This window comes from Sorex fumeus, unplaced genomic scaffold (assembly GCF_029834395.1).
Source record: "Sorex fumeus unplaced genomic scaffold, SorFum_2.1 ptg000054l, whole genome shotgun sequence".
Classification (NCBI taxonomy): domain Eukaryota; kingdom Metazoa; phylum Chordata; class Mammalia; order Eulipotyphla; family Soricidae; genus Sorex; species Sorex fumeus.
Genome location: NW_026606111.1, coordinates 42,914,909 through 42,930,473, shown reverse-complemented (window position 1 = coordinate 42,930,473; position 15,565 = coordinate 42,914,909). Strand labels below are relative to the sequence as shown.

Below are 15,565 nucleotides of genomic sequence, written 5' to 3'. Positions count from 1 at the left end.
TGTTGGTTTTGTTTTTGGAGGTAGTGGGGGTCACACCCACCAGTGCTCAGGAATTACTCCTGGCTCTGCACTCAGGGATCACTACTAGACCAGCAGGTTTGAGGATCCATATGAGATGCCTGAGACTGAACCCAGATCTGCCACATGAAAGGCAAGTGCCCTATCCATTGTATTAATTTCTCCAGTCATACAGCTCTGTTTCTTAAGGTACTTTCTATAAATCTAAAAGCTACAACTATGATGGTTTTGACAGAGAACCATAATTAAGTTTGCAAGTGGTTTCGCAGTTGTTAAAAAAAGGGAGAGGAGAACTCAGGCTGTCTGTTATTCTTAGTAAGTCCTAGGTCCACACACCTCTCAGAGAGCAAACAGTGGAGTTAAATTTTCTGATTGCTTAATAACTATATGTTATAAAACTTGGATATGACACTATCTTATGAACCATGAGCTATAATATAAAAAAACATTTCACCAACAGTGATACTTTGACACTATATACTAAGAAGTTCCATTTGAGATATAAGGTGTTATTACATATTGCTTGAGAGAACCCATCAAAAATAAATAGTTCTTCTCCGAGCACCACTGCTAAGCTTCTATATAAAAGAACACCCTGACAGAGAACTCTGCTCTCTGTAGTTTATAAAAGAATATGCAATACTATAAAATGGCAGCAACAAGAAAGTAAACTATAAATTCTGAGCATCCTAAGTGTGGGGACACAGCAGGGAAAAAGTAGAGCATGAAATGTATCAAACAATGGAAATTTTTTTAATAAATGCTCTAATTATGGAAGGAAATCACAGTAATGTTGCTGATTAGGAAAAATATAGAGATGATAATATAGTTGCTAAGAGTCTGAAGCCAAATGAAATAACAAAAGTATATATCATTCTTTTTATGAGAGAACTAGTAACTGCATCAAACATTATATGTAGAAGAATAAGTGAATATGCAGCTCTTCATATGTCTGCTTCTACCTATCTCTGTGTCTGCTTTTCCCACTTTTTGAGTATTCTTGTCAATTTTCATAACTAGCATTATAACTGTCATAGCCCTCCCGTTGTTCATCGATTTGTCCTAGCGGGCCCAGAAACGTCTCCATTTTGAGACTTGTTAATGTGTTTGGCATATCTAATACTTCACGGGTAGCTTGCCAGGCTTTGCCCTGCAAGCTAGATACTCTCAGTAGCTTGCCAGGCTCTCCAAGAGGGGTGGAGGAATCAAACTTGGGTCAGCCATGTTGACTGCGTGCAAGGCAAATGCCCTACCCACTGTGCTATCACTCCAGCCCAGCATTATAACTGTCCTCCCATTGTTCATAGACTTGCTCTATGCAGGCCCAGTAACGTCTCCATTGTGAGACTTCTTGTTACCGTGTTTGGCATATTGAATACTCTCAGTAGTTTGCCAGGCTCTCCGAGAGGGGCGGAGGAATCGAACCTGGCTCAGCCAGGCTGACTGCACACAAGGCAACATGTCCTATAATTTAAAACTAAGATATGTAAAAACTAAGATAATCGGAAAAATAGTAAGTATCAGGGAATAACTTTTATGGGGCTAGTTACAGTATTTAATAAGAAGAGATAGTAAAAAATTAAAGTGAAAACAAATTTTAAAAATAATTTATTCAAAAAAATTAAAAAAATAATTTATTCCATTAAGATATGTGTCCACTATGAAATTAGTGGAGGTTACAAAGTTGGAAGGTTAATATTTGTTAAAACAATTATTAGTAGTGCTAGAGTGATAATACATTGGTAAGGCATTTGCCTTGCATGCGGTCAACACAGGTTCCACCCCCCTAGCATCCATATGGTCTCCTGAAAAATGCCAGGATAATTCCTGACTTCAGAGCCTCGAATAAGCTCTGAGCATCACCTGCTATGACTCAGAACCAAAAAAGAAAAAAAATAACACAAAATACTGTTATAGGTTGGCATGCATATTATTCCCAGTCATGTGATATGCCTCATTGATTTTGCATAAACTTGAGAAGGTAAATATGAATGTAACATTTATATTAAGAAACCTATAGTATGATAGTGATTTTTCTCAGAAGTGTTGATTGATGAAATAAGAATATTGGTTTCTGTGCATGACTTTTGTGATCTGTGCCTGATTTATGAACTTCTAGCAGTCCTAATTCAATAACAAAATATCTTCACAGATTATGATGCTAGTCTATACTTATTACAAGATGTAATTTTTTAAACCTTATTTACTTTGGAATAGTATAAACCACTCTTCAGCCTCTTACTGAGTACCACCTCTAACCAACTTTATTTTCTTCCTGGCATGCCCACTGTCCTGTTGGTTGGCCTGAGTATCATTTCATGTCCTGCCCCTTTTATGTTCCATGTTTTACTTGTGGCCATATTGGGATATCCTGGGGGCGCATCCATACAGCCCTCAGTTGAGGAATGCTGGTATACACATCTCTGTGATTAAGCATGCTAGTTCATGATATAATAGATTCATGGTCAAAGAAAAACTCTTTTATTTGGTTTATTTTGTCTCACTTAAAAATTGATCTCAGTAACATTTTCTTTGTCAATTGTATTTGCTCTAATTTATTTACTGTGTATCCTTTAAGTCATTTTTACTGTGTATCCTTTAAGTCATATATATATACATATATATATATATATATATATACAGACACACACATACACACACATATATGGCCATGGATATATAATTGTTCTTGTACATAGGTGTCACTTTCACATATAAATTTCTATGATATAAATCTCTTTAATGTTCGCTATTTTGCTTTATATTGATTTTTGCAGAAAAAACTATTATAACTGGATAAGTTGTAGTAGTCTGCAAAAAATTGTTTTTCTTTCCATTACTAATTTGATTTTCCAGTAGGCGGGGGTCACACCCACCAACTGGCCCCCTGGCGCCGTGTAATTCCATCAGCGGCCAAGACTCTCAGACTATAAAAACCAGCTCCCGGAGGAGAAGAGTGCAGTCTCCTGCCCCCGCGTCTGACTATTCCTCGCCGGGACCCCTTGGACAGGAGCGGGTTGAGCTTTCCTCCCCGCCCTGACCAGGGCCCCGGCAGCCAAAGACCTCTAGGACCAGCCTCCACCATGCTGAGACCACTCTCCGCTCCCGGAACCGCGTGGCCGCATTTGCGGCCGCGCAACATCTTATTATGACATCTCATTCCTACTTTGACAAACTGGCAGGCTACTGAATGTAGCCTGCCCACATGGCAGAGTCCCTGTGGCGTACCCAATATGCCAAATACCAGTAACAATGATGGGTCTCATTTTCCTAAAGAGCCTTGAATATAACCTCAGGGCCAGGATGAAGGAGACGTTACTGGGCCCTGCTCCAGGCAATCGACGAATAACAGGATGATTTGTGATTTTGTGACTAATTTGATGAAGTTTCTATCTTTAACATAAATAGAAGCAGTATATTTTTATTTGTTTTTTTTTCCTTTTGGGGTCACACCTAGCAATGCACAGGGGTTACTCCTGGCTCTGCACTCAGAAATTACCACTGGCAGTGTTCAGGGGACCATATGGGATGCTGGGAATTGAACCCGGGCCGGCCACGTGCAAGGCAAATGCCCTACCCACTGTGCTATTGCTCCAGCCCCAAAAGAAGCAGTTTCTTTCAGCTTTTATTTCTCTATCTCCTGAAAAAGTCATTTTGCTTTTAGATTATTGGCATGATTAATTGTACTGATAATTTCTATCATATTCAAGTATAATATTTCTTGTGAAACTATTTGACATATTATCATGAAAGTTTCAGTTTATGTTAAATAAAAACTTATTGATGAGCTTTGTATATTGAAACCAGTATCACTCCCCCCCCCCGAAAGCTTTGAAAAATCCACGTTAGTCCTAAAATTTAAATGATACATAACTGTATTTAAATACTGAGCAAACTTTGGTGCCAACACCTAGTCCACTTTCCCATAAACTGTCCATTTTAATTTTGGTAAGCTCTAATTATATAGATTTTAATGAAAATATATCATATCAACATATATATATCCCTATATACATATATATACATACTTAAATTATTTTCTCATCATCTTACTTACTCACCCACACAGCAAAGCCTGGCAAGCTATCCGTAATGTATTCAATATGCCAAACACAGTAACAAGTTTCACAATGGAGATGTTACTGGGTCCACTTGAGCAATTCGTTGAGCAATTCGATAAGGGAGGATAGTGCTATAGTGTTACAGTGCTTACTTAAATAAATGGGTTTAAAACTTAAATGTATGTTTTTCCCCCTTGTGTTTCTAATTTATGCAATGTGGAAGTTATCCATAATACCTACTTTCATATATTTATTCTATTATAACATATATATAACACTTCATTTCGGAAATAACTATTTTCTTTGATATTTGACTATAACAGACAGATGGAATAGATCTCCTATATGTTTATTTATAATCCCATGTACCCTCAAAGAAGCAATACTGTGCCAACTTATAATGAGAAGTATCCTAATATCATAACAAACATTATTTATTCTTCCTTAATATATATGAGAATGGCTAAAATATAAAAAATATTATTTTATATTCCACTTTAGTATATGTAAATTTTGTTACTCATTGGAAATCTTGGAGAGTAGCTTATTCTAAAAGAGTTTCCAAGACCTTTCTGATAAGTATAATTAAGTAAATAAATTATCTTACTTCCAAGGGCAAATTTACTCATAGGATAAGTCTCTGAAATAAAAGAATCTGTCTAGATCTAAAGAGATTGAGTAAAGAAGAAAAAGCAAAACCAAAAGATAGTAAACAAAGTAAATAATTAAAATAACTTAACTTAAGACAAAGTTATAAAAGACAATTCAAAGAACAGAAAACTAGAAGCTAGCTCTTTGAAAGATTAACAAAATACTTTAATATTTAGTTAAATTCACAAGAACACAGATAAATGAAATAAGTAAGTAAGGCCCTAAATAAGGCCCTCCCGTTGATCATCGATTTGCTCGAGCGGGCCCAGTAATGTCTCCATTGGAGACTTTGTTGTTACTGTGTTTGGCATATCGAATACGTCACGGGGAGCTTGCCAGGCTCTGCCGTGCGGGCGAGATACTCTCGGTAGCTTGCCGGGCTCTCCGAGAGGGGCGGAGGAATCGAACTCGGGTCGGCCATGTTGGCTGCGTGCAAGGCAAACACCCTACCGCTATGCTATCGCTCTAGCCCAAGCAAAAACTATGAGACGTTATATTACAAAAGGAATTATAACAGATTCTATAGAAATACAAAGAATCATAGAAAGTACTATGAACAATGAAGTGGCAACAAAATGAACAAATTCTTAAAAGCATCTCACATTCCAGACTGAACCAAGACTGAATACACCTGAACAGATAAATCAAATAATGAAATTGAAACAGTAATCAAAAGTCTTGGTTTCATTAGTGAATAAGATCAAATTTCCAAAGAATAAATGAATAACAGTCTTCTCCAATTTTAGTGAAAAGAAGTATGAGGATTTCTTTTTAAAAATTAGTAATTCCATATGACCCAGTTTTCTAACTTCTTGGTATTTATTTGAAACACACACCTGGGTTTGGGTGTACACATACATACATACACAATCACATACACACGTGCATGCACACACACATACACAAATGGCTTTAGAGAGATATAAACACTCCCTTGTTTGTCACAATATTCTTTATAATAGTTAAGTATGAATACATCAAAAATGCTCCTGGCCACCCACCTATGAGATGGTCAGACTTCTTAATCATGACCCTGAACGAATGGTTTGAGGCTCTTTGTGTTCCTGGAGTGAGCAGATGCCACTGGGCTACACTAGCACTCGACAGGAATGAATGGAGATGCTGCTGGCACCGGCTTGAGCAAATGGATAAGGAATAGGATAACAAGTTATACAAGTGATGAATGCAAACTAAGTGCACTTTGATGGGTGTATGTGAATTCTATTATTACATTTTAGCAATGAATAAAAGAATTTAGTGTGCTACAAAGCTATATGAATATACAAAATTTATATAAGGTTTATATAAGGTTATGACGTTTTTGAGGGGGTTCATCTACACTCTAATGTTCACAGGGCTTATTCCTGGTAGTGTTTAGGAATAACTCTTGAGAGGGATTAGGGGACCATATAAGGTATTGAACTCAGGTTAGGCTCATGGAAGAAAGGTGTCCTGTCTGCTTGGACCATCTCTCTAGCCCATACTGCTTCACATTTTAAAGAGTATATCTACAAAATTGATAAATAATTGAATCCCAGTTGGAAGATATCTTATAGTCTTCAGTACATACCTGAGAAAATTGCATCAACTAAGTTAATATTTGTTAAACGGCTTAACCTCTGGTGTCTTTATAGGAGAATATGCAGTCTAAAACAAATGTGTTCTGCATGTGTATGGAGAATGGAATATGTTGTATTTCCTAAGTAGCTATTACCAGTTACCTTTATCAACAAGGAAATTCATATATATATATATATATATATATATATATAAAGTTGTTAGGATATATTTCTTTCAAACATTCTTTCAATATGTTATATCTACAGATAGTTCCAATGAGTGGATTCCAGACTGCTTTCCTGGAGACATTGCATTTTTTTTATTTATAATAATATTTCTTACATATTAGTGTCATCATTTTCCACCCTTAAAGTTGATTACATTTTATTAAAAATAGTAAGAAATGAAATTTATATTTCAGTCTCCTGCCCTCGCGCCTGGCTGTCCTCACCGGGGCCCCTTGGGGGGAGTGGGTTGAGTTTCCCTCCCCACCCTGACCAGGGCTCCGTCAGCTGAGGACCTCCAGAACCAGCCACCACTATGCTGAGAACACTCTCTGCACGCATGAAGGTACCGGCAGAGGAACAAAGGCATGTGGGTCATGGGGCTGAGACCTCCAAGCCTATTGGGGCTGAGCATCCTCCACTGCCTTGAGGTGTTGTCTTAGATTAATTTTTTTTCCTTTTTCCTACCTATTGGTGAAGCAATCTATATTTCCCTGTTGCACTTTGGTAAATCCAAAAACAATTTCAGTGTTTCTTCAATTTTCCGAACTTGTGTGTCTATATCTCAGTGACATTTCACCACCCTCTGCTAATGTCTCCCATAGTGAATTTACTCTGGATCAGGAAACAGTTCTTAACTTTTGGTCCAACAGAGGGCGCCTTCCAACCTTGTTTCTTCCTGTGTACACCCATCTACTGTTGTGACCCTAGCCTTGTCATGTGTCACATTTATGTATTTCTGTGGGCCCTCAGGGATTCCTATGCCCCACCCTGCCTTAAGAAGTGCTCTACTGTACCTCATGGTGTTTCACTAATAAAAATTTAAATTAAAGAGAGAGAAAAAAAGAGAAAAATGAGAAGAAAAAACAAACAAACAAAAAAAGAAGTGCTGTACTTCAGTACACTGTATTGTATGCTCCAGAGTCAAAAGAATTCTCCATATTGTTTCCTCTAGCTTTCTTCTTCTGATGGCCTGGAGCAATAGCACAGCGGTTAGGGCATTTGCCCTGCACATGGCCCACTTGGGTTAGATTACTCCGCCCCTCTTGTAGAGCGAACTGCAGAGTATCTCACCCGCATGGCTGAGCCTGGCAAACTACTCGTGGTGTATTTGATATGCCAAAAACAGTAACAACAAGTCTCACACAATTTGTTGTGAGATGTTACTGGTGCCCACTTGAGCAAATCAATGATAAAGGGAGGGCAGTGCTACAGTTTTCTTTTCATTATACCTTATGAGTTTTCCTTCCATTTTTATTATGGCATTGTGATTCACTGCTAAAGGGTTTCCTGCATACAACATTCTAACCCCAAACCCACCGCCAGAGGGCCTGCTTACCTCTATTCCATGTCTTAAAGATTCTTAACCCCCTTTCTGCCAGATAAACTCAGATCTCTGGACCAACTCTCAGGTTCTATAAACTTTGATCATTTGTTGTTCAGCCTTGCTTTGCATTCCACATATGAAGGAGATCATTCCGTTGCTATCACTGTCCTTATAACTGACTTTTTTCATCATAATACGTTCTAATTTTAATCACATAGTGACAAATTGCATATCACTGTTTCTTATAGTTGAGCAGTATCTCATTGTGAATATAAACCACAATTTCTTAGTCCATTCATTTGTCCTCAGTACTTGGTTCATTTCCAGATCTTAGCTAATAATTTTTAAAAGTTTTTAAAAATTATTTTTTTAATTTAAAAATTTACTTTAAAATTTCACTTAATTTTAAATTAAGGCACCCTTATTCAAATGTATTTTAAAATAAATACTCGAAAGTTGAAATGCCGGGTGAGGCAGAGCTCAAATATTGTTTATTTTATTTTTTCTGAGGTGCCTATGGGTTTCCAAAGATGATGAATCAGTCAACATTTCCACCAACGGTGGATGAGAGTTTGTTTTTCCTCACATCTAAACTAACACTGATTGCTTTTAAGTCAGTTTTCAAGATCTTGAGAGTATTTCAGAGGAACTATATGTCTTTATAATATTGCTTTCATGGCATATAAAATATCTCATAATAAGAAAGACCTGTGTAAATATGATTGTTCGTCTCTTAAAATCTGCATTTGTTTGTAGTGGGTAAGCTACATAAGAATATATATGTCAGGTTTTAGACACTGTATGTGGGGGATTTATTTGAGAGAGATTTCTTCTCAGCAAGACACTATATGAATATTTAAAAAAAGAAAAATAAGCTTGAACTGAACTAGAGTCTACCATGATTTTACATGAAAATATGTACAATGATAAATATATAGCTGTAATTGAAGAGTTTAGTTATTATTAAGTAATTATTTATTTAAAGGTATATGCATATGTGTGTTGTGGTATGTATGTTTGCTCATAAAAGGTAAAGAAATACAAGTGAAGGTGTTTGTAAAGTATGGGTGACAGATAACAGTTTAACACAATCATTTGAGTCAAGGATTTTCTGCTTTTTCACACATGAATGCTTTCCTTTATAATATAAAAATGGAAAAGAAATCACAATATTAAACAAAAAGAACCATGAAAATGAGTTTCTTCAATAATAATTATGATTATAATAAAAGTCAGCATGTCATCATGGTTCAGAACTCATTTTCAATATGAAATTCTTGTTCATATCCTAACACATGAGACCAAAGGAGGTAACTCAATCTCTAGTAATCTCAGCTTCTTTATAAAGTGGAGATATTTTAAATAAATATATTCTACAATGTTCATGAAAACTAATAATATAGAGATTATCAAAATGCAGAGGTTACTTATTGAGATGACAGATATTGTCATTAAATATTTAAACAATGCATAACAAATGCAGACACTAGTATTTTAGTATATGTGTCATCCTAGACTGATACCTATGGGATAACATTGGTTTGTCCTTTCTGTCTTGCCAAAGGGAGCTTTGGTTTACTGGGTTACACCTATCTCAGTGCTCTAGAGGCACTCCCATTCCTCTGTTTATCTGTAACCTCTTTCTTTGTGTTCTGCTTCACCAACCAGTCAATCACCTGTATCCCCTAATCAGACTATTTTAATTTTAACTTGTAAATACTGCTTTTCTCTTTTCTCCTTATTTCCTTTGCACAGTTATTTCAGAGAATGTCCTTTTTTATGGACACAGGAAGACAGTTAATGCTAAGCCTTTGTAACTTGGGAGTTAACTGGCTCCAAATAAGATTCACTCCTGGGCATCTGTTCTCTTGACTTAAGTCTCAGTTGTGCTTAGTTCCTAGCTACCCCAAAGGAGGGTCATGACAAAGGACTGGGTGGACCCAGATCAAGCTGTGAGCTACTCTGACATTGAAATTGGCCAGGCCAAAGCACCATGATACATAAGAGCATGCTCATGGACAAATTCTATCATGACCCAAAAAGTAAGAAGGATTAAGACCCTGCTAGGGTTTAGGAAAGACTAATCTATCCTGGGCACTGTAGTCTAAGATCTATAATGAAATGCCCCCAGAAGCTTAATGTATCTCTTACTTTCAAGCTTTTACTGCATCTTTTACTGTGTCCATACAAAATGACTAATATTAAGAAACAGAATTGAGATGACTGTTTATTGGACTAAGGAAGTGAGAAACACCCATGGGTGGTATTTCAACCTTGGTTAGATCTCCTGATTGCAGGAGATCAGAAGGGCTTTCATATGTTGGTTGTGCTACTGGACCTGGGTGTGGTTGCCACAGCCAAGTTTTGGAGGGTGTGATAGACTAGAGACCTGAAGACGGCAAGTTGGAACACGAAGAGACTAGCAAGGGGGACAGGAGGAGACTGGAATGGGACAGGTGCATGGGGAGAATGGAATAAACAGTAACTGATCACCAACCATCCTGGCCCTCATTTCCTCCTTCTTCCACCTAGGGCATCGGCCATCCTGGGTGGGCAAGCGGCAGGAGACCACCAAACACAGGTGGTGAGAGAGAGCCATGTGGACTTCCTATTCTTTTTATGAACACAAAGATACTCTTGACAGAACATTTCATTTGAGATGGTTAAATACGTCTTATTCCTAGTTACTCAGAAATGTAAATGATAACATGGTAGAATTGGATGGCTTAAATTACTCAAAAATATAGTGAATATTTTTCTAATTTAATATCTCTGTGTATCTAACTATTGTAATACTGAAAGGGCAGGCTTCAAAAATCGACATCTCTTCCTGCCTTTCAAATCTGACCAAAATTAACATTCATTTTTTAAAAAAACACTCTTTCTAAATAGGGACCATATGTGTGGCCTTGGCCTTAAAGGAAGAAACAAAATAAAAAACTCTTTCCAAATAACTAAGCTCACTCAAACCCAGGGCTACCTGGTATAAATTCAAACAAGTAAAATTAAAAGAAGCATTGTATTCATCAGGGAGAGGTCAGCCTTGCCTGTCTATACTCAGGGCTTAGTCAGCCTCTGTGCTCAGGATCACTTCTGTTGCTGCTCAAGGGACCATATGTGGTGCTGGAGATTGAGTCCAAGTTAGTCACATGCAAACAACTCTTGGGGCTGGAGTGGTAGCACAGTAGGTAGGGTGTTTGCCTTGCATGCAGCCAACCCAGATTGGATTTCCAGCATCCAATATCGTCCCATGAGCACTGCCAAGAGTTAGTCCTGAGTGGAGAGCCAGGAGTAACCCCTGTGCATCGCCGGGTGTGATCTAAAAGACCAAAAAATAAATAAATAAATAAATAAATAAAGCAAGTCTTATCTGCTATAATATCTTTCCAGCCTATATCATTATATTTTTTAATAAGTACATTTTATAATCTTGAAATTCATCAATTTGCTCGAGTGGGTAAGAGTAACATCTCTCAACAAATTGTGAGACTCGCTGCTACTGCTTTTGGCATACTGAATATGTCACAGGTAGCTTGCCAGGCTCTGCTGTGTGGGTGAGATACTCTCAGTAGCTTGCCGGGTTCTCTGAGAGGGGCGGAGGTATCAAACACAGGTCGGCTGCATGCAAAGCAAATGACCTACCCATTGTGTTATTGCTCCAGATCAATCTTGAAATTGCAACCATAAATATTATTTATAAATAGAATTTTGATGAAATATATTCACATATTCCTAAGGTTGAATTTATATTTATTTAATTTATGCATGTAAAATTCAGACATATATTTTAGCAACCTTCCCATTATTAATGTAATGATGTAAACATAACCCAAATATGCCAGATAATATTTTAGTTGTTATGATAGATAGCAGTTTCATTTATTATCTCTTACAGCTGTTCATTCTATATTGCAATTTATAATCATTTTAATCATTTCATAGTTACACTAAAGCCATCAAAGGATAAGTTGATGACCACATGTTATACTAGATTTAAAACAAAATATTCTTCAAAGAAAGTTTTACAATAAGTTATTACTGCAGCAGAGGTAGACATATTGTTTGGTTGTTGTTGAACTTAAACTAGCAAGTCACATAGTTGTGCTTCTCTATGTACTCATATGCCAAATTGTATGTGTAGGTGTGTATGTACATGAGTATAATCACAAAATGTTATTTAGTTTTAGTTGCAGAGATTCTTAAATTTTAACTTTATATTTATAGTGACACAAATTTTAGCCCTCTAAAGAAAAAGAACTCTGGGTTTTGAGAGAATATAAAACATTGAACTCATTACTAGAATATTTCAGATGAATATGTTATGTGAGATAATATCAATTTCTAAATTATCTCTAGGGATTTTCCACTGTTTATGCAAATGAGTATATTGAGTCATTTTTCAAGATTACAGTTATAGAGCTAGGAATCAAAGCCCAATTTTTCTAACTTCAATATCTATGTTTTCAATTACCTATCATTTAAATTTATAAGAAAACAGTTAGGAATACCTTACTTTATATTGTGCTTTGCTCATTTCACCTTGCAGATACTGAGTTCTTATTACATATGAAAGATTTTTACAAACTCTGCATCAAGAAGTTCTAATCCCACCATTTTATCCAATGCCATGTGGTCACTCATGTCTCTGTGTCATATTTGATAATTTTATGATATTAATTTTGCTACAATGAACTGAGACCAGCAATTTTCCATGTTAATATAGTTGTTCTTTGGGGTGAGTCATTCTGATGTATGCCTACATATGAGTGTTAATAAACATGTACCTCTGACTATTGTATTGATTGATATTTCACCATCTCTGTTCTCTGGTCCTTGTGTGCATGAGAAACATTAAATCAGACCAATGCGCAACCCTACAAATACCTAAGATTCAGAAGGAATAAAAGTTACTTCTCTACTTTTTAGATCTAGAAACCTTTAAGTTCAATGAGGAAGACCTATCGAAAGCTTAGACAGGTCAAAGGGTTGGCCTTCAGCAGTAGTTAACCAGGTTGAAAATGCAAAGGAAAAGTTCTTGAAGAAGTCAAAGTGCTCATCAAGTGAATATAAGGATAAGAGAAAAACAAAACAGTCTTATTGATGATCTAATGGAAGTTGTCATTCTCTAGACCAGTGGTTCCCAAAGAGAGTAACACTGCACTGTATGGGAGGCACAAGAATGATCCAGGGCAGTGGTAACTTTCCTTCATTAATTGAATCTCTGTTCAACGGATGAAGGAAAATTTTTGCAGTGCACTGATGTTTTTTTGTTTGTTTGTTTTTCAATTTGAAAGGGGTCACATGCCAAATAGCTTTGGGAAATTCCGGCTTAATAAATCTGACTATTTAGATTATTCCATTAAGTTATAACTATGTTCAAATAATTGTGCTAATTTTAAATTCTATAGACAAGGAGATATGAAGTTACTACAAAAGAAGTTTGAACCAAACTTCACTGGTACATTAAGTTTAAGGAAAGAAGTCATCCTCACAACATCTAAAAACAAGATCAAGTAGCAAAAACTGCTGCAGAAGCTGCAGCAAGTTATTTGATCTAGTCAGAGGCCTTCTGACCAGAAAGCAAGATGTCACTGCCTGGTTTCAAAACCTCAAAGGGCAAGATGACTTTCTTGTAAAAGACTCATTAAATTGTTGGCTGTCTGATTAAGTCACTTCTAATTTGCCATTCTGAAGTTCGCAGGGGCCTAGATTATGATAAATATACTCTGACATACTCTACGAATGAAACAATAGTGTCTGGATAACAAGACATGAATCTACATCAGAGCTTATTGCCTACATTAAGCCTACTGTTGAGACACAGTACTAAGAACACAGTATCTATTTTGTAGCACATCAGGCAAGAGTCATGTTTACTGACCTTCAAATCTTATTAAAGAAATACATTGCATAAGGCTGCACAGCCATAGATAGCTACTCTTCTAAAGGATCATGGAAAAGTCAATTAATAACCTTCTGAAAGTCTCTCTCTCTCTCTCTTTTTTTTTTTTTTGCTTTGCGGATCACACTTGGAGATGCTCAGGGGTTACTCCTGGCTTTGCGCTTGGTAACTACTCCTGGCAATGTTCAAGGAACTATGTGGAATTATGGGGATTAAATCAGGCTGGGCCACATGCAAGGTGAATACCTTAATGACTGTACTACTGCCCCTTTTGAAAGTCGTAAAATGTTTCAAACACTAATAAATCCATTTATAGATTGGGCTGTAGAGATGATACAGGAATATGGTGCAGGCATTGCAGGCAGCCCAACCTGGTTGAAATTCTTGGCACCAATAATGGTCCCCCAAGCACTGCTAGAGGTCACTCCTGAGCATAAAGTCAGGAAAACCCCTGAATAACACTGGGTTTAGCTGCAAACCAATGAATAAATAAAATAACACTATTTGCAACTCAAGGGAGGAGGTAAAAATATCAACATTAATAGCAGTTTGGAAGAAGTTGCATTCGATGCTCACGGATGCCATTGAGTATTTCAAGACTTTCATGGATAAAGGAACTGAAGGTGAGGCAGAGACTGAAAAGACAACTAGCATTCAAACTGGAGGTGTGACTTAATTGCTACAATCTCCTGATAAAATCTGATTGGATGAGGAGCTTATTTTTTTGTGCCTAAGAAAGTGATTTTTGATGTTAGGCCCTACTTCTGGTAAATATACTTAAAACAACATCAAAATGATATAATTTAGAATATTTGTAAATTTATGCAATAAAAATGCAGGAGAAAATTTATTCCAATTGAAAATATTTCTTTGGGTTAAATATCCTTAGACTACGTCATATGCTACAGCAAAGTCTTTCCATTACCTTGTTTTACAAAAATACCTCAGATACCTCACTCCTTATCAGTTAGAAATCATGAACATTGAGCTATTTTCTTCAGAAAAATAGATTATGAGTTTTGGATGGCTCAGATGATGGTTAGTATATTTTTTTTGGGGGGGGGGTTCACACCTGGCAATGCTCAGGTGTTATTCCTGGCTCTGCACTCAGGAATTACTCCTGGTGGTGCTGGGGGACATATGGGATGCTGGGGATTGAACCCTGGTCGGCTTTGTGCAATTAGTAATAAAGTATTTTAATTAAGTTATGTACATGTTTTAGTGCTTGTTGCCATTAAACATTTAACAGACTATAGTATATTTAAAACTTACACATGCAATGAAAAACAAAAATTAATCCTGTGACCCCCTGTGTGGCGTTTACTTTATCTCAGTGGACTATAACTAAATTATGGTATATCTGAGATGTGCACTAGATGCCTATAATACTGCTTTCAAAATTTTAAAAGGAATTAACTCCACTATATTACCAAAGGACCTTTGTAATTCCACGAGAAATTTATATTAAATGATACATTAATAATTAATTACATATACATCTTTGTAGTTTGGGAATGCATATGATCCTTATGGTAACACCATGAAATAAAAATTGTATTACTTTATTATTATCAATTTTGACACTTTGTAGATTAACTTACAATAGGACAGGAACTTTTTAAATAAGAGAAGATGACACTATCTATGCTGCTAATAGACCAATAATTCTTAAAATTCACAATGATATGATATTGATCTGAAATTGCATCATAAAATGACTACACCATGGTTATCAAACACTAACTGATTAAGTTTAAAATTTCCCTGGACTCATATAAGATAAACTAAAATGACCACAATTCAGGTCATCCTGATACATGTA

General features: G+C 36.4%; 1 protein-coding gene across 2 annotated transcripts in view; it reads right to left on the bottom strand.

Moving 5' to 3' along the window:
* The window catches only part of NKAIN2 (sodium/potassium transporting ATPase interacting 2), an 838,713-nt gene that overhangs the window by 330,345 nt on the left and 492,803 nt on the right, over window positions 1-15,565 (bottom strand). The gene's annotated exons all lie outside the window — the stretch shown is intronic.